The sequence below is a fragment of the Microcaecilia unicolor genome, chromosome 1, assembly GCF_901765095.1.
Source record: "Microcaecilia unicolor chromosome 1, aMicUni1.1, whole genome shotgun sequence".
Classification (NCBI taxonomy): Eukaryota; Metazoa; Chordata; class Amphibia; order Gymnophiona; family Siphonopidae; genus Microcaecilia; species Microcaecilia unicolor.
The window spans coordinates 386,325,415-386,349,374 of record NC_044031.1 but is presented as its reverse complement, the minus strand read 5'-3'; positions in this window follow the sequence as shown (position 1 = coordinate 386,349,374).

Genomic DNA, 23,960 nt, shown 5'->3' with positions numbered 1-23,960 from the left:
TATAAACAATCATTACATCACTGGTCTCTACAGCTAAGCAATGCTAAGAGTTCCTAGACCAGGAAAAGAAGCAATAATACACTATATACAATCATCACTGGTCCTTACATCATCCAGGCTCTTATCATCAGCTAGGGGGGCCCTGTTCACAGCAAAAGCCAGAAGTTTCTTTGACCAGGAAACATGGTTCTCTGCACAGTTCATACGTTACTCACAGATGAGCTCCCAATTTCACTGAAAGAAACTCCCCTTTTTATAAGGCTTAGAACTCATGTTCAGAGCTAAGGAAAATTACAAGAATGTACATGAGGATGCAGTCACATGCTTCCGGCCCAAGTAAACAAACCACTGGCCAGGTGGCTCATCTCCTGAACTCCGAGCATATCCTGTTTCCCTCCTGCACAAACTGAATTGTTCAGAGATATGCCTTATCTTCCACATTCCAACTTGTTTTTGTATTTACAAGGAAAGTTACTTTCAGTCAAAGACAGAAGATTTCAGAGTGTATTATCGGACAAAGCAGGGTTGAAAAGCAATACTTTACATCTTCCATTAGATTTGGCTCTTTGCTTTTCAATTCTGCTTATATGATAATGGTAAAATAGAATAACTATGAAATATGTTTCACTAATTGCAACAAACATACTAAAATTAATAGGAAGTATAGTCCAAGGGCAAATGGTAATAATGCTGCCCACTAATAACTAACCAAAATTCAGTTTTACAAATAATACACACTGCTTAGTTACATTAAACTACACAATTTGCCCAGAACAAAAGAGGTCAGTGCACAAGGCAGTATTTGAAATTATTAATCAGGTTATGGAAGGAATCCACAAGTGAAATTCACCTCCACAAGTGTTCAGAGTTAGTCATCTTGAGCCTTATTCCTTTGTATAAGGGCAAATAAATAGTACAACGTGCAAGTGGTAAATTATGCTATATTAATTTCTACTTGTAAACTATCTGAGTATAATATCATATTGCAAAATAATAAGCTGATTAATGTCAGTTCTAATACATTTTGTTTTGTCTAAAGTTTCAGCATCAATAGCCTTTGTTATCTCTACACTTGTACTAAAAGCTCCTAACAATGTATCATGCCAAGTTCATTTTACTCTACAATTAAGGCAATTAAAGGTACTACAGTTTTTACACAGGTCTTCATAGGTGTAACATTCACACAAATAAGAATATAAACATGTGCTAATAACACATTGGTGGTATAAATGTCAACAATGTCCGCATTTTTGGGTCAACGATGCTGTATTGTCTGTCTCTGACTTGTGCAAGTTATATTAAACTCATTTGTGTGACAGGACTTCTTTCCATATTTGAGTGTTGTTGACAGTTGTCACAGGACACATCTAGTTAGCTGAACATGTGTAATTATCTTGTTGTCAGATTTCACTATGATTCCTCCATCTCCCAATCAGCTTGCCCTGACTCTCAGCTGTGAGTCATAAATGTCCACCGGGGGTAATAACCATACCCAAAGACACCGTAAGAAGAAGGATTACACTGATTCTTACAAAGATCTATGAATAAAGCATATAAACAAATCAGTTATTCTCTAAGATAACACTTATTTGCTGGGACATAAGTCCATTCTTCTTCCCCAGATTGGAGGATCAGGACAGGGTTATAGTATGACTTAAGGCAAATTGCTGTACTAATTAGCCTTCAAAAATGGGAACCATTATCAATTCTAAAGTTTTAATAGTGTTGCCTGCAAGGATGTGCAATTACATATCTAGAATAATTATCTACTGCTGTGCACACATATTTGCATCCTTGCAACTTGGGTAAAGGTCCTATATAATCCATCTACCAAATTTGTTCAGGTAATTTTCCCCTTTTTAATTACCCCTTAGACATGTGGGGAACAGATCACCTAGTCTGGTATTAACAGACCAGACATTCAACAATAACAGTTTTAATAACATCCATAATTAAATTAATACCATGATCTGTTGCCCACCTGTAAATGGCCTTTTCTCCCAGATGTTCACATTTTTGGTGCGCCCATTTTGCCAAACCTGAGCAGTTATTTGGCTCTTCTACAGTTTTCCACCTCGAGGGGTGTGATTTTACTTTATTCATCAGCCACTGTGCTGTAGAGACGTTCTAGAGTATCACCTTTGCAATGAGCATCTACATAAAAACAATAACATTAGTATTTTACACAATTCCAAATATCTTTCCACAATTCTCTGCGTGCCACAATTCTCTGACCCACAAATCTTTGGTATTAATTTTCCAGTTATTTTTGTACCAAGTAGGTAGCCACATGGCTAATCCATTTGCCACAGACCATGAATCAGTATATATGTATGACATTGTCCTAAATTCTCAGTTTTCAAAGCCATATAGGCAGCATATAACTCTGCATATTGATTACTTCCTCCTTCTCCACTACATTCTAATGAACGTTCTATTTTTGGATTGCAGGCTACCGCTTTTCACATTCTCTTTCCTCCAATATACTTAACAGAACCATCTGTAAACCACGCATGTTGCTGCTCCTCATTAGTTAATTGATCATAGGATTTTCCCCACCTGACTGGGCTCTCCACCCGTTCTAGGGGTTCTAGCACAGTTTGTACTGTTTCTGGAAGGGCTGCCAATTTTTCATGCAGCAAGGGAATTCCCCCAATCCCTGATTTCCATTTAATTATATTAGCTTCTTGTGCATGCCCTATCCGATGAGTTTTTGGGAAACTATGTATCCATTGCATTATTGGTATTTCAGGTCTCAGGACAATCACATGTCCTATAGTTAACTGCTCGGTATCTACCAGAGCCCAATAACATGCTAATAGCTGTTTCTCAAAAGGAGTATTTTTTCTTTTCTACTTCTAAAAAACCTACGGCTCTAAAACCCCAGTGTTACCCGATTCCTTTGTTTTTGCCAAAGGGTCCAATTAGCATAATTTTCATTCACTGAAATGCTTAATTCTACTTCTAGTAGCACTGGTCACAGATCCAAAGCAATCTGTGTTGTTGCTCAAAAGCCTGTTTAAAAAAAAAAAAGCCTGTTGCTCTTTTCCCTTCACTCAAGGTCATATTTATTTCCCCTGATATGCACTGCTTGCAAAAGCTGAGTAATTAACAAATTCCAGTGCCTAAAAGTTTCACTGCCTGAAATGGTCCTTGTATCTTATTAAGATTTATCTCCCATCCCTTGTCCTTTAAAGGTGCAATTAATGATTCCAAACAAGTCTAAACATAATTTTAAATCATGATATAAATGTAGTTTCTTTTTGTTAATTTTCCCTTCTTCGTTTCTTATATTTATACTGCGTCACTCTTACAATGGCACGCTCAGTTATCATTTTAACTATGTAAATCACACATCATTCCAACTGCACCACTCTTACAGTGGCACGCTCAGTTATCATTTAGTAAAGTATTCTGGCAAGCATCTCATTTTAACTGTAAATCACACACTTATCATTCCAATTCTGTACTTTTCCTATGCTGTTTATCCCGCCTCTAACGGGTTTTCAGATAAGCAATACTGTTACATAGTAACATAGTAAATGACGGCAGATAAAGACCTGTATGGTCCATCCAGTCTACCAAACAAGATAGTATGTGATACCGTTCCTTCTCCCTTTCTGCTTTAACTTTTTGCCTGCAGCAAACTTACAGCAAAAGGCAATGATTCCTTTAAACCGAAATCCTATTCCTCCCATTATGACCACTCAGTGGCTATAATAGCATATAGTACCTCCTTCCAGCCTTGGAATTCAACTCTCCTCTGCATTCCTCTTTAAAATGTGTCATTCTTTGTACGAATCCCACCCTCGTCCCCAAAAATGTACTGCTAGGGATTTACAGCCTGTCTCACTGACACAGACTACTCAATAATTACTGTGGATTCGTATAAAGTAAATGAGACCTTTATTAGAGATGCTAAAATCTACAATGATTAAGATATATACAATAGTTAAGACATATACAATGATTAGCTATATACACATAATGATTAGCTACATAATTAAAAAGAAACAATACCTATATATAAACAATCATTACATCACTGGTTTCTACAGCTAAGCAATGCTAAGAGTTCCTAGACCAGGAAAAGAAGCAATAATACACTATATACAATCATCACTGGTCCTTACATCATCCAGGCTCTTATCATCAGCTGCCCCTGTTCACAGCGAAAGCCAGGAGTTTCTTTGACTAGGAAACATGGTTCTCTGCGCAGTTCATACATTACTCACAGATGAGCTCCCAATTTCACTGAAAGAAACTCCCCTTTTTATAAGGCTTAGAACTCATGTTCAGAGCTAAGGAAAATTACAAGAATGTACATGAGGATGCAGTCACATGCTTCTGGCCCAAATAAACAAACCACTGGCCAGGTGGCTCATCTCCTGAACTCTGGGCATATCCTGTTTCCCTCCTGCACAAACTGAATTGATCAGAGACATGCCTTATCTTCCACATTCCAACTTGTTTTTGTATTTACAAGGAAAGTTACTTTTGGTCAAAGACAGAAGATTTCAGAGTGTATTATCGGACAAAGCAGGGTTGAAAAGCAATACTTTATATCTTCCATTACAGGCGAGCAGTAGAAAGACAGAGGGAAGATGCTGAACCTGACGTGAAGAGTACGCATGGGAAGGGGAGCAGAGACACAGAGGGAGATGGGGAGATACTGGACACAGAGGGGAGTAGGGAAACAGAAGGAAGATGCTGGACAAGGGGAGAGAAGTAGGAAGATAGAGGGAAAATGCTGGACATGGGGGAGAGACAGCAGGAAGGCAGGGGAAAGATGTTGAATGGAGGGGAAAGAGAGGAGATTCTGGATAAAAGGTGAGAGAGGAGAGAGAGGGAGTATATGCTGAATCATTAAAGGATGGAGAATAGGGGAATGCATGTTGGGGGGAGAAGGGGGAATAGTGGACATGGAATTAAGGTGACAGAAAGGGAGATGCTGGTTCAGGATGGGGAATTGAGTGGGGGGAAATGCTGATCTAGAGGAGTGGGAAGAGAGAGGGGGTGCATGATCAGGTAGGAAGGTAAAAGGGACACAGGGGATCCTGGATATGGGGGGTTGTAGTGTGAAGGAGTGATTAGTTTAGACTTTTGTATTACAGGATGGGGTGCTGTGGAAGAGTATGAGAAAGGAAGGAGATATGTCCCAAGGGGTTCCGTGAGGGTAGAAATGGAGTTAATGTTGTCAAAAAGAATCAATAGGAGATTGGGTAGAAGGTAAGAGACAGGATAGCCTGGAGATTAGAGAAGGAAAGAGAAACAGGGATGGAGCTAAGGCTGAAGAGGGGATGAGAAGCAGTGGAAGGTAGATGAGGGCTGAGAGAATGAGTACAAAGGACAAAAATGGCAGACTAGAGAGAGGGTGAAAGATAAGGGGAGGTAGCAGACTGGGGAAGGAGAAAAACAGAGGGGGCCAGGGCCAGTCTTAGGCAAGGGTGACAGGGGCAGCCACACCGGGCCTTGCGCTCCCAGGGGCCCTGCGGCAGCTTTGGCATCTCCCTCCTGCTCCTAGTACTGGCGTTCTAACTGCTTTGCCTCTCCTCCCCTGAGCCACAGGTTGTCCTCCCGGCACATACCCGAACCTACCCTGGTGGTCTAGTAGATTCTTTAGGGCAGGAAAGATCCCCAGTCTTTCCTGCCCGCTATTGCTGACCCTCTTCCTGCCGCATTGCCTTTTAAAAATGGCTGCCAAGACTTCCAGCAGCGGCCTCACGAGACATCTGCTGAAGTCTTGCAGGGCCGCCGTTGGAAGTCTTGGCAGCCATTTTAAAGAAGATGCGGCAGCAAGAGGGTCAGCGATAGCGGGCAGGAAAGACTAGGGATCTTTCCTGCCATGAAGAATCCACTCAAAAACAAGCAAGCAAACCTATGAGCTGCTGCATCCATGTTGTCTTTATTGTAGGTGGAATTTTATTTAATCTCACTTAGATTTTCAAACATGCCAGCTTGTGCATACAGATTGTACACAGAGGAAGTATAATAACAGAATAACCTTTTATAGGTAGAGTAGTAATTTGTTATAAATTGTAATCAGTCTGTCATTTGGAAGGGCTGGTTATAGGGACACCCTAGCACGTGTTATATTCGTGCAGAGATTTTTTTTTCTCCTGATAAAGGGCCACTAAACAAACATCATGTTATCAGAATCAAGTGCTCAACATTCAGAGTTTCTATCTATGTATTTATTTACTTACTTATGGCATTTTATCCCACTTTAAATATGAATTAGGTTGAAACCTGGGAGCATTTAAAATCTTTTTTTTCCTATGCTTACATCAAAAGAAAAAAAGATGGCATGTGAGAACTTGCTCCTTTTGCTTTGTGGAATGCAGTGGTATATTATAAAAATGCACTTGCCTTTTTTTGTTACTACTCTTCCACAGAGAAGGTATTGATTAATGTGGGAAGGGTTTCCATCGTGCAGAACCATTCAGAGTCAGTCTAAATGTGCCAACATTGCCCAGGGGTGGGGCTAGGTGGGAGCAGGGTTAGGTGGAGCGGGGGGCCCCACCAAACTGGTCTGCACAGGGCCTCGCAATTGCTAAGACCGGCCCTGGAGGGGGCAATGGAATGACAGAGGGAGATGAGAGGTGAAAAGAAGGCGACTAAGAACTAGAAGATGAGCAAAAGGGAAAATGAGGGGTAAAACTAATATATGGATGAATATAGAGGCAGAGAAGAGAAAGATGAAAAAAGAAACATGAAAAAGAAGAAAGATCAGTGCCAGACAGATGTAGAGAAGAAATGGAAAGGCAAACCTGGAAAAAATTTAGGAGACTACAAACAGTGGATCAGACTGGGATCAACCCAATTAGAAAGGTACTGTTACGATTTGGCCCATGTTTCATGCTCTCATTCATCTCACCACCTGGTGGCTAGACCTGGTGGCTGCTATGGATTGACTGCTGGCTGTTTCCCATGTTCCAGAAGGTACTCCGGTCCGGTCCGGATCTTCCAGCCCTCCGGACTGTCTTGGCAATTTTTGGAACTAAGCAGTACCCATACCTGGTGACCTCCCTTGTACTTTGCCTTCATTAACCACCTGGATGCTTTCTAGTTTGCCTTGCAACAGAGGTCCTCAGAGGAGTTTCCCTCGGCGAGAGTTGTTGCAGTGCGTCTGTGCTATTTTCCGGTTTCAGCTTTGGCCCTGCTTATCTCCTGGTTTATTCTACTGTCTGCTGCCTGCCCAAGACCCAGCTTATCTCCTGGTTTATTCTACTGTCTGCTGCGTGCCCAAGACCCGGCTTATCTCTTGGTTTATGCTACGGTCTGTTGCCTGCCCAGGACCCGGCTTGTCTCCTTGTTGGTATCCTGTTCCTGCCCTGTCTGGTAAGTCCTGCCGGCCGCCTGCACCCAGGGGCTCAACTCCTGGGGAAGGGCGGTCAAGTGCAGGTGAAGTCCAGCGGTTTTCTGTCAGAGGTCTGCCTTGTCTTGTGTTTTGGGTGATTCTCCTGCCGCTACTGCTCCTCGGGAGGGGTCCAAGTGCTCACCAACCCAGTGGTTTCATAGGAAGCCTGACAGGTACCCAATCAACAAAGGTAAAAAAGAAAAAATATATAGTAACATAGTAGATGACGGCAGAAAAAGACCTGCACGGTCCATCCAGTCTGCCCAACAAGACAAACTCATATGTGCTAGTTTTTGTGTATATCTTACCTTGATTTGTAACTGTCATTTTCAGGGCACAGACCGTACAAGTCTGCCCAGCACTATCCCTGCCTCCCAACCACCAGCCCCACCTCCCACCACCAGCCCCGCCTCCCACCACCAGCTCTGGCACAGACCGTATAAGTTTATGTAATACTTTTTAAGGATTGGTATGTGTCTGCTTTGGGAAATATACATCTTTTCTATTTTTGTATTTAGCAGTGCACAGGAAAAAATTTGTTTGATTTTTTTTTCCTTAAATAGGTTCAAGCCACTGTCAATTTATTTTATTTTATTTATTTATTACATTTGTATCCCACATTTTCCCACCTATTTGTAGGCTCAATGTGGCTTACATAGTACCGGAGAGGCCTTTGCAGGCTCTGATGTGATGTTGTGGTAAGATCAAGTTCATGTGGCACAGCCACATTAGGGAATCAGAGAACGGAAGAGTTGTGTTTATGAAACTACATTGGCTTCCAGTAGAGGCTCAGATCTATATTAAGTTGGGAAGCACAATTTTTAAGACACTGCAGGGAGAGGCACCATTTTATTTAATGGTAACGATGAATGTTTTTTTAGGTGGTAAATCTGACTGGCTGCATAGTAAATGTCTATTATCCTTCCCTGCAGTTCGGCAGGTTAAGTATACCAGGTTCCTGACATCCTCACTTTCTTACCAGGCCCCTCATTTTTAGAATACACTCTCATTGGAATTGAGGACTAGTATAGATTTTATTACTTTTCAGAGGCTGCTTAAGACTTTCTTGTTTAAAAAAAACATGTGATGGAATTTTTTAATTGAGTTTGAAATAAGGGCTCTTATTGTATTTGATGGAATAATGTACTGATACTATATTCTGAACATTGTGTTCATTCTTATTTTTTTGTAACACAGTGAAACTGTATTGGTATTTGCGGGCTATAAGTTCTGTATAAAATAAATAAAAAATCAAAATGCATTTGTTTCTCTTTTATCAGTATTTTCACTGCTAATAGAGTCTGACTTACTTGGGGGTTCCCATTTCAGTCTTTGTATGTTTTTTTTGCTCCCCTATTTTGTATCAGATGAGGGTCTGTCCCTGTTCCGCACGTCTGACTGAGATGAAGGATTCTGCTAAAATGTATTGTCTATGTAGGACTATGTAACAGTTCAGCTTGTTCCAGTTTCCCAGTAGTAGGTTTACTGGTGCTCTAGGGCCCAATCTAATATTTATCTTTTCATAGCTGGGTCTGGGCTATTTGGTAGGTTTTTCCTGTATAGATTTTGAATGTCCTTTTGCAGGGTTTCCTGTTATTTTGCAAAGTGTCTGGCCTGTTTGAAAGTAGGCTCTGGGGCAAGGGCTGCCAAAGGTGGCCCTTGTCACCCAAAATAAAAATGCTCAGGACTAGTGGTTTCCGCATCCTATAGAGTCACCACACAAACTAAAACCCATCTGCTTCACACAAAGTGTCTGGCAGTGGAAGGAGCTTGTTCTGTTCATAAGGCGATAATCATAGTCTGTATTTTTTTCTATGGCATGTTCTAAGAAGGATAACTCGATTGTTGGGGAATATGAAGTTTGTGATATAGAACTAGACCTTCAAGATTTATATAAAGATTCTGACCAATCCTGTAGAGAATACAGAAGATTTTATGAATGATACTATCAATTATCATGCCAATTTAGAAGGAGGAGGGGAAAGCATAAGATGTGCAAAAGTGGCACGTTGACTCCCCCCCCCCCCCAGTGCCACCCCAAATATTTCTGTCTAGAGATGCCACTGGCCAAAGGTACTTATATTCAAAATTACTCCAGATTTATATTTAGTCATTTTAGTTCCATGCCTCCCCTGTTATACCTGCCCTATTCTTTCTGGTATGTGATGGGATGAATTGAACTATGTATCCACAATAGCAACAGCAGCATAAAGTAATTTGTGGCAGTGGCATAGGAAGGGGGGCGGTGGGGCGGTCCACCCCGGGTGCACGCCGCTGAGGTGGTGTCGGCTCCGCTGGTTTTGTAAGGCTCTATCTGTGTTTTGTGTATATATGACTGAAGTAAAGTGTTCTGCTGATATGTAGTTTCTCTATAGAAAATCCTTTTTGTTATGTTTTCCCAGGAAGAGATGTGTTGGTATTCTATGGACTGCTGTAATATTTTCAGTGATGCCTTTGTTCTCTGCCTGGTAAAAGGAAAAAGCACTGGGTAAAACACTAACCAGGAGTTAAAAACTGTGCTTCCCCTAGCTGACAATTGTATATCCAAGACTTCCTAAAACAACTTGATGGTCGATCAGACAGCCAACGGAGAAGTCACCCTTCTTGCTGCATGGTTTAGATCAAGCCACTGTCTGCCCTGTGCTGGGAAACTGCTGGGCAAGCAAAATTGAGACCCCCACCTCCTCTTCCTCCCGACTGGTCCGCTAGGGGAAGCACAGTTTTTAACTCCTGGTTAGTGTTTACACCTGATGCAGCCATTTTGGCAAAACGTGGTCGCGTTGGGTCCTTTTTAATAAAGCATTTCTTGGACTTTTTGGTCTGCTTTGTTTTCTATTTAATTATCTTAAAGCCATACCTTGCTGTTGTTCACTGATCCAAACTGCTACTTGCTCAACCAGGGACAAACTTACCATAGGAAGCCCCTTCGCACAGGCAAAAGATGAGAAAATGCATGCCACTGTACTATATTGCTGCTGCCAGTCTCACCATTTTTAAAAGATAAGAAGTTCTTCTTTTCATCTTTTAAAAAATACAGTGGAGCCAGCAGCCGCAGCACAGTACAATGGCTAGAGAAAAGCATCACACACTGTGCAGAACATTAATCCAATAGAACAGAGCAGAGAAGTGGCTGGCTGGAACTGATGCTGGGGACTCAATGGAGGCTGATGTTGGTGTAAGGGGATGGGGCTAGAGGAACTGGGACATGATGCTGGATATTTTGGATTGGAAAAGGACTGATGCTGGGGGTCTGGATCTAGAAGGGGGTGGTGCTTGGGCTGGGAGTGTTGAGATTGGAAGATTGCTGAGGCTGGGACTGGAAGGGTCATAATAATGCAAGGAGAGGGTTGAGGCTGAACCTGTGGGTGGCCTGGGTCTGGGCTGATGCTGGTACTGGGGCTGGGACAGAGTGGCTGAAGTTAACAGATGCTAGGGTAAGAATGGGAGAAGGGGCAGGTACATAAGTACATAAATGTTGCCATACTGGGACAGATCAAAGGTCCATCAAGCCCAGCATCCTGTTTCCAACAGTGACCAAGCCAGGTCACAAATACCTGGCAAGATCCCCAAAAAGTACAAAACATTTTATACTGCTTATCCCAGAAATAGTGGATTTTCCCCAAGTCCATTTAATAATGGTCTATGGACTTTTCCTTTAGGAAGCCATCCAAACCTTTTTTAAACTCCGCTAAGCTAACTGCCTTTACCACATTCTCTGGTAACAAATTCCAGAGTTTAATTACACATGCTGGGGATGTGAGGAGAGAGAGGAGAACAGAGAAAGAAGCAAAGGCATATGAAGAGGAAAGTTGAGAGGAAGGGGTATAGGGATGAATGCTGGGGTAAGCATGAGGAAAGGCAGGATTAATAAATACTGAAGAAGGAAGTAGACGAGGGTGCTGGGGAAGGGAAGAAGGAGGCAAGAAGGCAGATATTGGGACATGGGGATGCAAGAGAGCTGGGCCTTGGTCTTATGCGGACACTCTAAAACTGGGTGGGAGACCAGAAGAAAACAGACTGTAATGTTGGCTGGGTATTGGGAGTATAAGTGGGGACAAGTCTTGGATGGGATTGTGAGTGAGGACTCAGGAACTGGATGGGCGATCAGTTGGGATTAAGAATGACTAGGAAATAGGAGGACAATGAAGACTACAGTAGCTGATTGAATGAGTAGGGCTGTGAGACTGAGTGCAGAAATATGAGAAGGAAGATGGTCTGAAGAACTGAGAAGGTTTGAGGAGGGAGTTGAAAAGGATAGAGAGCTTTGGAGTAGATGAGAGACAAAGGAAGGGGACAGGTTTTTGAGAGAAGTGAGGGAGTAGAAATGGGGAAGGAAAAAGTGGAATGGAAAGCTCGTATGGGGGTGAGATATAAGAAGTGGACTGGAGGTGGAGAGGGGATGAAGGATAGGGAAGGAGCTGGGGCTGATTAGGGGATGAGACAAAATGTTAAATGAGGTCAGGGAGGAGGCAAGTTCAGAGGGAGGCAATGGGGGACTAAGGGTGAATATCTATATTCTTATGTGGATGATATATTTATCCTTCAGGAGGTGAATTCAGATACATGTGTGAAAAACATCACTTTTTGTATTTCTAAGATTCAATCATGGGCTGATAGATTTCAGTTGAAACTTAATTCTTCTAAGACCAGACTCCTGTGGTTTAGAGCACCAATTCCATCTTTTCCTTCTTCTGTCTCACTTGAGGGAAATATCTCTCTTCCTTTTATGTTTAACTCTGTTTATTGGTAACACAACTTATACATTGTTCCAACATGAACATGAATGAAATCTTGTATTTAACATCATCTCCAACTGCGTCACCAAGCATTTTATTTTCTCCCCCCCCCCCCCAATGTTAATTCCTATCCCTTCCTTCCCCCCCTCCCACCCCCCTGCAGAAGAACAGGCAAGTATTCAAACATTTAAAAGTCTACTTCTAACTCCAGGTGACAACGATCTCCAGAAGGGGTTCCAGCAGTCCTGGAACTCTACCCCCCTTTCGGATTGCCAGTCCTGTATGTCTAGCCTTTCAAGTCTCATCAGTTCAATCAGCTTGACCCGCCATTGCTGAATATTTAGGCACTGTCCAGTAGTCCATCCTGCCAGGAGTAATTGCATTACTGTTAAAGTTACTTTATTTGCAAAAGATTTATAGCCTTTTGGTGTTGGCAGTCCCAGGCGGGGTCTGCCAAACAACAGCAACACATCATAGTACCACTTAGATCTCCACCAAGAGGAGACCTGGAACAGCACCTCCCTCCACAACTCTTCCACCTTCCTACATTCCCAGAACATGTGTCCAATTAATACTCCTGCTGTACCACACCTCGGGCACTCTCCCCAGGGGGAGGTCCCCATGTGGAATGCTCTGCGGGGTGAAATGTACATTCGGAGCGCAAATTTATACCATGTCTCCCAGTGCTCAATGAATCTGGACCTTTTGCGAATGCCCAGGATAAAAGACTTGAGGTGTTCCTCCTGAATAGGGGTTCCGAGATCCTTGGTCCAGGCCTCCGCTAATTTTTTATAATCCAGTTCTGAGGCGGAGTCCTTGATGTGTCTGTGGTAGAAGGTCATTGGCACTCGTTGTTGTGCTTCAAAGGAGAATGCCGTCGACAGTTCCTCCCTAACATCTTCCGCCAGGTCTGCCCAAGGCAGCCCCCGTATATAATGTGCCAGTTGGTAATAGTGCCAATAATCTTTGCTGGGGATACTGTACTCCCTTTGTAATTCCGCAAAGGGTTTAATTTTCCCTTCGTCATTCACTGCTTGTAACAGATATTTGAGTCCTTGTCTCTCCCAGCGTTTAAATGTTGGGTATAGATTTCCCGCGGGAAACCGCGGATTGCCACATATGGGTAGAAATGGTGTTACTCTCGACGAAAAATGGTGTAGCTTACACACCCAGCGCCACGCGGCCCGCGCCGCCGGCATTATACCTGACTGATGTAGTTCCGTAGGGGTCTCCTTCCCTGTCAGACGCAGGAGGCATCCCAAGTCCGCAACCGGGGACATCCGTCTTTCCAGAGGGGTGTTTGAAAAATCTGAAGTTCGTCTATGCCAGTCGTTGACATGGCGCATTCCGCAGGCGACAGTCACATGCCGTAAGCTCATGAGGCCCACCCCTCCATATTCCACTGGGGTGCACATCATCCTCAACGGGAGTCTTGGCTTCCCTCCTCTCCACAGAAATTTATTTAAGAGTCTGTTCTGTTGCCGTTCATCCGTTTTGGTAAGATAAAGGGGCACTGTTTGAAAGACGTATATCCATTTTGGAATAATAAACATATTGTATAGTGCCACTCGTCCAAATAGGGATATCGGGAGGTTCTCCCACCCCTCCAGCTTTGATTTAGTATCTGACAGCAAAGCAGTTAAATTAAGTTCATGAAGTTTCTTCAAGTTTGCTGGAATCTGAATCCCCAAATATTTGAGGGAGTCTTCTGCCCATCCGAGAGGGAAGGGACCACGCCAGTCGCCCTTCACCGAGGGCATCAGTGGGAGCGCCCAAGATTTATCATAGTTCAGTTTAAATCCAGAATAGCGTCCATAGGTCTCCAGGCAGGTCATCATGCCCCGGAGAGAGCGTGCCGGTTCCTCTAACACTAGGAGTAGGTCATCAGCATAAGCCAGAAGTTTGACTTGCTCCTGTCCCAGCGCAACCCCCCTTACCTCCTCCGCTAACAAAACAGTTCGGAGCAGGGGTTCCAAGGCTATAGTAAAGAGGAGTGGTGACAGGGGACAACCCTGTCTCGTCCCTCTCATTATCGGGAATCGCGGGCCCTGCCTTCCATTCACCAATAGCCCTGCCCAGGGTTCTCTGTAGAGTGCCCGCATCACCTCCATACACCACCCATCGAAACCCATGTGTTCTAGCGTCTGGAAAAGATACGGCCAAGCGACCCTGTCGAAGGCCTTCTCTGCATCTAGGCTCACCACCAGGGCGGGATTCCCCCCCGCCCGGCAGCGAGCCATCGCCAACAACAGGCGCCTAACATTAAATGAAGATTGTCTCCCTCTGACAAAGCCCACCTGTTCTGGGGTCACCATCCTAGCAAGGGGTGCTGCCATCCTCTCTGCCAGTATCTTAGCCAGTAGTTTTACTTCTACGTTTATGAGAGAGATAGGTCGGTAAGATGTCACTTGCTCTCTGGGCTTTTCTGGTTTCGGGATCAGGGTGATTAATGCTGTGTTTTCGTGTAAGGGAAATGAACCTGACTCAACTATCTCCTCAAAATAGGCTAGCAAGTCTCCCATTACTTCTATCGGTATGTTTTTATAGTATTCCGCGGAGTATCCATCAGGTCCCGGGGCCGAACATGTCTTTAAAGTCTTTATCGCTGCCTGAAGTTCATTAAGTTGCAAAGGTGCATTTAGGGATTCTAGTTCTATTTCCGTCAGTTTGGGGACCTTCGCCTGCTCTAGGTAATGTTGTATCTCCATGGGTGTCCCCGGCCCCCCCTCCTCTGCTCCACATAAGGAGGCAAAATATTTCGTGAACCGGTCAATTATTGCTTTATGATCGTTTATTGTCTGTCCATTAGGGCCTTTAATCGCTTCTATAATTCTAGAGCCTCCCCATCCCTTAATTAGCCTGGCCATCAGTTTCCCTGATCTGTTTCCAAAGCGCTTAAGTCTGTATTTCTGATAATTCATGGAGTGGGTTGTTTTCTCATGGATAAGAGTGTTTAGAGCGACTTGTGTCGCCCTGAGGGCCTCCATTGTGTATGTATTAGGGTTTTGGATGTATGTCCTTTTAGCTACCTGGGTTTGTTTCTCTAACTGTAGGATGCTATTCGCCATTTGTTTTTTCCTTCTGCACACATAGGCAATTATATCTCCTCGCAGCACCGCTTTCGAGGTTGTCCAATATAACTTGGGTTGGTCCCTATGTTGTATATTATATTCTTTAAATTCGGCCCATTTTGTATGTATATATTGATTGAAGTGGGGGTCCTTAGCCAAGTAAATTGGGTAACGCCAGCCTGGGCCACCCCCTCCCCCCTCCACAGCAAATTCAATGTCCGCCCACACTGGGGCATGGTCCGAAATCTCTTCAGGGCCTATGTGGACCGCCTGTATCCGGGAGAACAGGGAACGATCTGTTAGTATGTAATCTAATCGAGCCTGGGTATTATGGGCCCTGGAACGGTGGGTGTAGTCCCTTTCCCCCGTATGGAAGGTCCTCCATGTGTCCACCAATCCCAGAGTGTCGGCGAAAGTCTGCCACATCTGTGTTCTATACCCCCGATAGTATGGGGACGCGGTCGCCGAGCAGTCTAAGGTGGGGTCAGAGATCAGGTTAAAGTCGCCCACTACCATCAGCTCTCCCTCCCGGATTGCCAAACATCTAGCTATCAAACTTTGGAAAAACTTTTTATCCGGTACGTTAGGACCATATATTACTAGTAAGTGAAATTTTATTCCCTGTGCCCACCCTTGGAGCAGTATATAATTCCCTTGTTCTCCTCTTTCAATTATTGTAAACTTACAGGTCACTCCCCTCCTCACTAGGACAGCCACTCCCCCCTTCCGTCCCTGGGCCGAAACTGCATAAACCTCTTCAACCCACTGCTTTCTCAATTTTTTATGCTCTTGGTCTGATAGCCTCGTTTCTTGTAAACAAGCAATGTCTATTTTATGTCTCTTTAGTGCAGTCAAGATTTTTGTTCGTTTTATGGGGGAAGTTATTCCCCCTACGTTCCATGTAGCTAGCCTAATTGGCATGTTTGTGTCTTATGGTGCTGGATTGCATGAGTCTTAATCCTATGTATTATATCCAATTCTTTATCTATTCTTCCTCCCCCTATCCCTCTGGAACATCTGTCTTCTGTTATTAATCGTTGTCTCTCCTGCCCTGATGATTGGTTTTCATAGATCATTAGTTGTCCGTTCTTCTTGTCCCTCCCTCCCTCCCCTCCCCCCTTCACCCTCTGCCAAAACCCTATGTGCCCTTCCAGCGCTAGCTGAAAGTGGGGGATCTCTTGTGACGCTAAGGAGCCCCGACCCCCGCCTGCCCCCCCATTCCCTGTGCTTCCCTCACCTTACAATCTGCTTATGCTTCATGACCAGACTCCCGCGCCTGTCCAGCAACTCTCATTCTCCCGTCAATAATCCACATCCATTCAGAAATGCTCGTGCAGGCTGTACTGTGTCAAAATATTGCCATTTATCTTGGTAAAAGATTCGGAATCGAGCTGGATATGTTAGCATAAATTTAATTTTTTTCTTGATCAGTATTGTGCAGAGGGGGTGAAATTGTCTCCTTTTTTCTTGTATAATCCGGGAAAAATCTTGAAAAATTAGTACTCGTTTAGTGTTATAGGTCAGTGAGTCTCTCTTCAATTTGAATCCCTGCAGGATTTCTTGTTTATGCTTATAGTTCAGTATTTTTGCTATTACCACTCGGGGTCGATTAACATCTTCGTTTTTCCGGCCTACTCTATGGGCTCTTTCTACCACCAATGGCCCTCTTGAATCAGTCAAAGCCAGTTCTTTGCCCAGCCATTGTTCCAGCCACTCCGCCATGTTAGCCTCCGGTATGCTTTCAGGCAGGCCAACTAACCTTATATTATTTCTCCGCGAGCGATTCTCGAGATCGTCGAACTTGTCTGTCAGATCTACCAGTTGCTGTTTCAAGCTGACAATCTCAGGCCCATGCGTTCTAACATCGTCCTCCAGCGCCATTACTCTGGTCTCCACATCTCCCATTCGCGTTTGCAAGCCATCAAAGCCCGCCGCGTAACTGTCTAGTTTTTCGGACAGGGAGTCCCACTGCGGGGCTAGTGCCTTCATGATCGCTGCTGTAATCTGTGCCAATTGAGCTTCGGAGAATTCCGTTCTCAATTCGTTCTCGTTGTCCGCCATTTTGTTTTCGTTCGCGAGTTTGTTTTTTTCTTTTTTCACCGCTTTATGCGCCATCTGAGCTGGTGAGCGGCGTAAATATCTGTCCATACAGTCCTCCGTTATGTGTGTTCGCGGGAGGGAGGCAACTCAGCTGATTTCTTTTATTTTGGGGGCGTTTAGGAGCCGGGGTCCCAGAGCTGCAGCGCTAAGCGTCCGTCCAGCTCACAGCATCGCGAGATCTCCCTCTCTTCCTTTTAAAGGAACCTCGAAAGTTCTGGGAGTTATTTTGGATTCTCTTCTTACTTTTCATCCTTAAGTAAATGCCCGCATGATCTTTCGGAAATCTAGATTTGATCATGTCTCACTGCTTCTAAGAGAGCTACATTGGCTCCCAGAGAACAGAAGAATAGAATTTAAAATTTCATGCTTTGTGCTTAAAATGTTTTGTGAGGATATTCTCAAACTTTTTTGACAATTGTATCTTTTACCAATGGTAAGCTTCCTACTAGAACGTCAAGAATGTTTAAGCTTATGTTTCCCTCCTTTAAAAGTGTTCAATGAAAGAGAATCCATACATTCATTCAAGTATTTATATACTGCTTAAGACTTAAGCAGTTCACAGATTCATTTTACAGGTACTGTACAGGGTCTGTCCCTAGTGGGCTCACAATCTAAGCAGTACATTGTACTACTGTTGTACCTGGGGTAATGGAGGGTTTGGAGGGTTAAGTGACTTTCCCGTGGTCACACCCACCCACCCCTAGGACAACTCTTCATTTATAGTCAGTTATTGTAATTAGGATAACAAAGGTGTTCTCTTACAGACTTTTAAATACATTTCATTACCATCTAAGAAGGAAACACTAAATAAATATACAATATACCATATAAACTAAAAGACATTTTATATTAGGCTAATATCCTTAATACTTTAGCAAGTTTTAAATTATTGAAAAACTCAAAAATACTAAGATGGAATCGGCAGTCCAGCAGTGAGAAGAGTGCTATCCAGTGTTTTGCATTGAGTGTCACATGTATGATTATCTCCCAGTTGGTGAGCGGTTATACATGTGTGCCCAAAGCAAAGAGCTCATAGCTCTCAGAGAACGTGTCAGTTTTCTTGAGGCTAGAGTAGCAGACTTGGTGGAGCTGAGGGAGACAGAGAGGTACATAGAGGAGACCTACAGGGATGTTTTAGAAAAGTCTAGTAGCCCCTGTGCTACCTTGGAGGTCCCCTAGAAGGAGAGCATCACCCTGGTGAAGTAGGAAGTACTCCTGTAGCCAGGACCTTCATACCAGGGGATGTACTATCCTCTCACACCGAGGATATGTCTCCAAGTGCTGCCCAGGAGGGAAGGGTTAGGACAGCTGTTGTAGTTGGTGATTCGATTATTAGGCATATAGATAGCTGGGTGGCTGGTGGACGTGGGGATTGCCTGGTGACTTCCCTACCTAGTGCGAAGGTGGCAGACCTCTCGCATCACCTAGATAGGATTTTAGATAGTGCAGGGGAGGAGCTGGCTGTCTTGGTACATGTGGGTACCAATGACATAGGAAAATGTGTGACAGAGGTTCTGGAAGCCAAATTTAGGCTCTTAGGTAGAAAGCTCAAATTCAGAACCTCTAGGGTAGCATTTTCTGAAGTGCTACCCATTCCACGTGCAGGGCCCAAAAGACAGACAGAGCTCCGGAGTCTCAATGCATGGATGGTGCATGGAGGAGGGTTTTAGATGTGTTAGGAACTGGGCAACATTCTGGGGAAGGGGGAGCCTATTCTGAAAGGATAGGCTCCACCTTAACCAGGGTGGGACCAGGCTGCTGGCATCGGCATTTAAAAAAGTGGTAGAGCAGCTTTTAAACTAGAAACTGGGGGAAGGCCGACAGTTGCTCAAAAGCGCATGGTTCAGGATAAGGTATCTTTCAAAGATATCACCAAAACAGGGAAGATAGGGTATCCCGATAGTGAGGTTGCAAAAGAGACCATAGTAGATCAGGTGTCCTTAAATAAAAATAAAAATCAGACAAAAGATTGCAAATTAATACTGTCAAGTACTGAGCATGATGTAAATAGGAACAACAAACATAGTTTGAAATGTCTATATGCAAATGCCAGAAGCCTAAGAAATAAAATGGAAGAGTTAGAATATATTGCACTAAATGAAAAATTAGATATAATAGGCATCTCTGAGATAACCAGTTGGACACTGTCATACCGGGGTACAAATTATATCGTAGTGATAGGGTAGATCAAATTGATGGAGGGGTAGCATTGTATGTTAGGGAGAGCCTTGAATCAAATAGATTGAAAATTCTGCAGGAAACAAAACACGTCTTGGAATCCCTATGGATTGAAATTCCATGTGTAAAGGAGAAAAGATTAGTGATAGGAGTGTACTACCGTCCGCCTGGCCAGGATGAACAGACGGATGTAGAAATGTTAAAGGAAATTAGGAACGCAAACAAACTGGGCAACACAATAATAATGGGTGATTTCAATTACCCCGATATTGACTGGATAAATGTTACATCAGGGCAGGCTAGGGAGTAGAATTCCTTGACGAAATCAAGGACTCCTTTATGGAGCAGCTGGTACAGGAGCCGACGAGAGAAGGAAAAATTTTAGATCTAGTCCTTAATGGAGCGCATTATCTGGTGCGGGAGGTAATGGTGCTAGGGCCACTTGATAACAGTGATCATAATATGATCAGATTTGATATTAGCTTTGAAGTAAGTATACACAGGAAATCCAATATGTTAGCATTTAACTTTAAAAAAGAAGACTATGATAAAATGAATGGTGAAAAAAAACTTAGAGGAGCGGCTGCAAGGGTGTTGCGTTCTCGAGGCCCTTGGCATTCTGTCAGGTCCTAGAGGCAGGACTGGAGTTCGTGAGCCCTTGGGCCACTGCCGAGGAGCGGCAGCGGCAGGCAAGACCACCTCGGGGCTGGAAACACAGAAGAGCAGTACTGGAACTCTGGACTGGAGTAGTACAAGGCAGGCAACTAGAACAGATGAGACAGGAACAGCTTCACCTGCACCTAGCCACCGTTCCTCCGGACTTGAGCTCCGAAGTGCAGGTGGCCGGCAGGACTTGCAGGATAAGGCAGGAACTGAAGATCCAGAGGACCCACCCTGGGTCTGGGATACACAAGGGCGACAGGGCACAGAACTAGACTCAGACAGTGTGCTGCTGCACAGCCACTAGCAAGACCCAGAAGACAGACCAAGGAATACAAGGCATACAGAAGCTAGCAGGAGCAAGGACTAGGGCAGCAAACACACTAGGCAGAACGGGGATCCGGGAATACCCACAGGGTAAACCCTCTAGCTAGGTGGAGACAGGATACAGGAATAATCACCCAGGAAATACACACTAGCTAGACAGATACAGGATTCAGGATATACACTCAGGATATACAAGCAGGGTTCAGGATATGCACACAGGATATACAAGCAGGGTTCAGGATAGGCAACAGAGCGAACAGAGTAAACCAGGAAGAACAGACCAAGGGTCTGAAGCCACAGCCGCTCCCCACACCAAGTGGGAACTCACAAAGGCTGAGGCTTCACATGCAGACAGAGAACAAACACGGACAGAGGCTTCACCCCAAACACAGAGTAAGCCAGGAACAGAGGCTTCACCCCAAATACAGAGTAAGCCAGGAACAGAGGCTTCACCCCAAACACAGAGTAAGCCAGGAAGGACCCACAGTCCTCAGACACACAGAGGCAGGGAAGAACCCCCCATAGGAAGACAACAGACACAGACACAGAGCGAAGCTGGGCTGGAACCCAGAGAAAGGCTAAGCAGTAGTGCAGCAGACACTTACTAACCTGACCTGGCCTAAGAGCATAACACCTATGCAAAGGCCCAGAATGCCAGCACAGCACTTCCTTATGAAGGCTCTCACTGATGAGGTCACCAGCAGCAGGACAGAAGCAGGAAGTACCTTGACCCCAAAGAGAGGCTTGACACACATAGGAAGTGAGCCCACAGGAAAGACAAGCAGGAGCCATCTTGGAAGCTGGCATAGAGCCGGTGGCAGCCATCTTAGATGCTGGCTCCCTAGAGAGGCATAGCCCACACAGGTGAGGTCTAGTGAAGCAATCAGGTTCATGCTGGAAGCAGCCAGCACACCAGGACAGAGACAAGACTAACACAAACACAGACAAAAGCCAGCAGAGCTGCTGACCCCCAGAAAGAAGGTAAGGCTGAGGGTGGTCACGCCCACAGACGTGACAGTACCTCCTCCTCAAGACCCCCCTCCCGGTCTCCATGGGGGGTTCAGGTGTCCAGGGGTAACTGTGGTGAAATCTCCTGATGGGTTTCAAAACCCAGACATGGATCACTGGACTGGAAGCAACAAAGAAGTCCAGCACTGGCAGGCAGGAACGGAGCTTGTAAACAGGAGGCTCCTTCGACTCACTGCTGGACCAACTCAGGAACTTGGATGCAGCAAGAGGAACAAAGTTCAAGAGGAACCCTTCTCTGAGGGAACCCAGACGGAACTCAGGAAGCAAACCGGGACTGGGACCCAGACGGGCGTCAGGAATCAAACCGGGGCTGGGACCCGGGCTGGCGTCAGGAGCTTGACTGGAACTGGAACTCAGCACGGCCTCAGCATCTTGGCTGGAACTGGAACTTGGAACGGACTCAGCATCTTGGCTGGAACTGGAGCTCTGAACAGGAGCTGAACCGAGACTGGGACCCGGACTGGAATCAAAGTCGTGACTGGAACTGGAACTCTGAACAGGAGTTGAACCGGGACTGGAACCCGGACTGGAATCAGAGTCTTGACTGGAACAGGAACTCGAGGCACCCTCTGCCTCCTGGCAGGGACAGAACTTTAACTGAGGCTTGGCAGCAAACACCCTTTGGACAGGAATCTGAGGCTCGATCTGAAGCGCCACTCAAACTGGCCTTAGGAGCTTGATTGGAGGTGCCCTCTGGACTGGAAGTGGAGGCTCCACCTGAACCACCCTTCAGATTGGCACCGGAGGCTTGGTTAGAAGCCCCCCTCGAACTGGACTCAGTGGCTTGACTGGACGGGTCACTTGGACAAGAACCGGAGGCTCGACCCGGAGTGCCACTTGCATAGGCCTCGGAGACTCCGTCAGAAGCACCCCTCGGACTGGACTCAGGGGTTTGAAAGGGCGTGCCACTTGAATGAGGACTGGAGGCTCGGCCCGGAGCGCCATTCGAGCAGGAATCAGAGGCTCAATCGAAAGCTTCCCTCGGACTGGACTCGGAGGCTTAAGTGGAAGCCAGGGCCGGTCTTAGCAAGTGCAGGGCCCTATGCAGACCAATTTGATGGGGCCCCACCCTAGCCCTGCCCCCACCTAACTCCGCCCCCACCTAGCTCCACCCCCACCCTAGCTCCAGGGCCGGCTACCCCTCCCTCCGAGCTCCCGGGCTGCTCCCTCTGAGCTCCAAGGCCCCCAGCTCCAGGGCTCCCCCCCTAGGGCTCCCAGCTACAAGGCCCCCCTCCCTCCCGGTCATTTTTTAACACCCCCTCCAAAATCCAGTACTAGGTATGCCGAGAATACAAAACACTCAGGACCTATTGAGCAATTCTACCATACCATAAGCAGTCATTTCTACTAGTCACACAAGGAAAAGGAAAGCATCTTAAACACTACAGTGAGCACTAGAACATCAATTCACCTATTGTAAAATAAAACCAGACAGAATAGTACAGATTGTCGATCCTGCACAGTCAATGCCAACTGAAAGCCATGTCTTTTTCACAAACACAGATACACCCTAATCCACTATAGAATAAGTAGTAATATTTAAACTTTCTATTTAGACAAAAATTAAACTGAACCCCCAAGATGCCAGACTCTGCATACAATTCAACACCACAGAAACAGAAAATGACCCCTAGTACTGTGCAAAATATAAAGACAGCAGATGTAAATTTGAAAAAACTAACAAATACCAATCACCACTTTACAAATTAACAAATAGAAATAAAACAAATACAGAAAATAAAATAATACCATTTTATTGGACTAATACATTTGGCTTCCAGAGGCCAAAATCTCCTTCCTCAGGTCAATACAGTGTAGTACTGTTACAGTATCCTATCCTGACCTGAGGAAGGGGGTTTTCTTCTCTGAAAGTTAAGTTGAAATGTATTAAAATTAGTCCAATAAAAAGATTACCTTATTTACATGTTCTATTTATAAACATTTATTAACACAGCTACAATACTATATCCTAAAGCAAAAAAATAAAAATATATATTTTATTTACAGTTTGTTGTCTCTGGTTTCTGCTTTCCTCATCTTCTTTTCACTGTCTTCCTTCCATCCAGCATCTGTCATCCAGTGTCTGCCCTCTCTGCTGTCCCCTCCATCCAATGTCTGCCCTCTCTCCCTGCTCCTTCCATCCACATCTGCCCTCTATCTCTGCCCCTTCCATGATCCATCCACCATCTGCCCCTGTCTGCCCTCTCTCTCTCCCCCATCCATTCACTGTCTGCCCTTTCTATTCCTGCCATCCACTGTCTGCCCTTTCTCTCTGCCCCTTCAATCCACAATTTGACCTCCCACTCCCATCCATCCAGGGTTTGTCCTCCCTCTCGCTACCCCATCCAGGATCTGCCCCTCTCTCCGCCCCTTTTTCAGTCCCCAGTTCCAGCCCCACTATCCCACCAGTCCCCCATTTCAGCCCCAGCCCCTTTTCTCCCACCAGACCCGAGCTTCAGCCCCCCAGCCACTTCTCCCTATCCCGTTTTCAGCCTCCAG